This window comes from Cicer arietinum, chromosome 5 (assembly GCF_000331145.2).
Source record: "Cicer arietinum cultivar CDC Frontier isolate Library 1 chromosome 5, Cicar.CDCFrontier_v2.0, whole genome shotgun sequence".
Classification (NCBI taxonomy): Eukaryota; Viridiplantae; Streptophyta; class Magnoliopsida; order Fabales; family Fabaceae; genus Cicer; species Cicer arietinum.
Genome location: NC_021164.2, coordinates 24,319,053 through 24,321,821, shown reverse-complemented (window position 1 = coordinate 24,321,821; position 2,769 = coordinate 24,319,053). Strand labels below are relative to the sequence as shown.

Genomic DNA, 2,769 nt, shown 5'->3' with positions numbered 1-2,769 from the left:
AAATAAATAAACATTTAAATAAATAAAAAAATTCAAATGTGAGTTCTTTCAAAATAACTTTTAACTAAACAAATAATTGAAACAAAATTCATTTTGATATTAAATAGCACAATCCAAAGTTAAAAAGAAAATCGATTAATACTACTCATAAAATAAGTTATGTTTATTATCATTTAATTACACCCATAATTATTTATAATAAATGGAAATTAAAACAATCTTTTTATTAATTAAATGGAATAAAGTGAAGAGATGTGAAGAGAATGGGATTAATTAAAATGGAACAATTTTTTATTAATTATTTTTTTTTTATTAATTAAATGGAATAAAGTAAGGCTATGTGACTAGCCAGCATAGAAAGTAATGTCAAATCCCACAGCCTGGCAACAGAGGTTCAACGCAAGTTGGCATAAAGCAAATGGGTTTGGTCGCTCTCTGGGCTAAGATTTAGTGAACCTTTTGGTGCTTGGCTTGGTCTTCTCTTATTCAAATGGAAAAAACCGAGTTTTGTGCTATCAAGAATAAGGAATAGCCTTTATTTTAGCTACATCAGTGGCAAGGATTGCCTCTGAAGCTGAGCATCATAATAGAAAAACAAAGAAAAACCCTCTTAAGCTTTATTAACATAGTAGAATGCTCTCAACCAAAAAACAAGACATCCACACAAATAAAGCAAAACTCCATCTTTCAAATAAAACAACTCTAGTTTCATATTTTAACTTTCAATCTGATAATATAAAGTTTGAAAAAAGCTGTAAATATGAAGATAATGAGAAGATACATGCCTTTTCAGATATCGGTGAAGACAAAGACGGTGGTGTGCGGTGGAAGTTAGAAAGACGGTGATGCCTTCTGTTTCTTCTTCTCTTTCTTTTTATGTGTTTTTATCAGTATTAATCTCCGATTTTCCTCCTCCAAAATGTCTCCCTTCTTTGTAAAAAAAAAGATGTATTTATAGAGTTTTTTTATCTGATTAGTTGCTTTCTTGGCTGTGTCTCTATTTGAGTTTGAGCTTTCTAGTTCTTTGTTTGATGTTTCGTTTTCTTTGCGCATCATCTGCATTTTTCTGCATCTCTGATGCCTTCATAGTTTTAGCTTATTTGTTTTGATCTGTTGATTTGCTGAGCTTTTATTTGTCTTTTAGTTTCTTTTTTTTAAACTCAAAAATTTGTCTCTTTGTTAACTATAATGTGTACAATGGCTGATTTAAAAAAGTTATCTTTTTATTTCTCTATTTAGTTAAAACAGGAACAGATGTATCAATAAGCATGGCTTATGCATCAATGGCAGTCAGCATCAACATAGCAGGGTTTGACAGTGAACAAAGTCAACATAGCATGGCTTGATATGATTTAATTTTATTGTAATTTATTTTTGGCTTTATTCTTAGTTTGTAATTTGATTTGGTTTTAAAAACTCTAATTAGATGAAATTGTAAATTTATGATACATAATAAAAATATTTATTGTAATTATTTTTATTTCCTTTTTTTAAATACATATTTCCTTTTTTATATTTGTTTTCAAAATGGACAAAATTAGGGTACTACAAGAATTTCTCACGTTGTGTTGCTATTCAATAAATAAATAAAATTTGGAAAAACATAATGAATTTGATTAAAGATTCAACCATGTCACCGTCACAAATTTCTTCATCACTCCTTACCATTACTAGGTCTAAGACTTGAACTTTCTTCTTTTTTCCTCCTCCCTTTACAACCACTTTTAGACTTTTCCATATACTCCCTTAAAATCTCTTAATCTCTACACAAAGAAGAAAAAGTTTGATGCATAGCCAATTCTATTACCCACTATTATCCAACAAGTACCACCTGACGAAGAAAAAGATTATGGTAACGATGAACTTGAATTTGAATACGGTGATGAATCTCAAATGAATGAATATGTTGGTGACAGTGATGAGAATTATGATGAAGAAGATGACTGAAATGATGAAGAAGAAGGCGTGATTTATGTTTCTTAGGGAAGAAAACTGAAATATTTGAGATTGATTTTAGGTTAAAAATGTTATAATTTAATTATATTTGGTATTTTTTATAAAATAGTTATATTTTAAGGGTGTTATAACTTTTGTAACATAAATTGGATGAAATAACTATTTTAAAATGAAACTATATTTACAAAGATGTTAACCAAACAAAAAAACTTACGAATATCAAAATCAAAAAGATTATAATTACAAATACCAAATACATATTTAAACCTTATTTCAATTTAAAATAGACAAACACTGATACGTGTCCTTAGCACATGTGTTAAAGAATTAAAATAGAAACTTTGTCTTTTAACAATTTTGTCTTATAAAGTATAAGGAAGTTGGAATTGGAGCACATAACTACTACTATTGAAAATGTCATTGAAATAATTGAAACACAAGTAGTAACTTTTTTTTTTTCAACGGTCAATATTAATAATTAGTATTGTTAATATTTTGTTAAGTGGAGTTGAATTTCCAACTTCTCCTTATCACTCTACTCTTCAAATCTCCTACCTCAACTATCAAACCGACCTTATATCACGGCTCTAGAATCCACAAATAACTCTTACATGATTGCTAAAAACAGATACTTATACTTCATTAGGTTTGACGGTGTAACATATTTTCTCGCGTTCCAAGACAATTACACCGTAAAAAATACAAAACTATAAATTGGAGAATGCATATAGTGTGAATACAAACACACGCTTATATCTCTAAATTTATTTTCTTTTTATTTTTGTAATAATTCGAATTAAAAATTTCTTAATG

General features: G+C 28.1%; 1 long non-coding RNA gene across 1 annotated transcript; it reads left to right on the top strand.

Moving 5' to 3' along the window:
• The first annotated feature begins 371 nt into the window (after positions 1 to 371).
• Positions 372 to 1,474, top strand: LOC140920275 (uncharacterized). The gene is made up of 2 exons (XR_012163005.1): positions 372 to 842; positions 1,240 to 1,474. It is a non-coding gene; the product is annotated as an uncharacterized lncRNA (long non-coding RNA).
• The last annotated feature ends 1,295 nt before the right edge of the window (positions 1,475 to 2,769 follow it).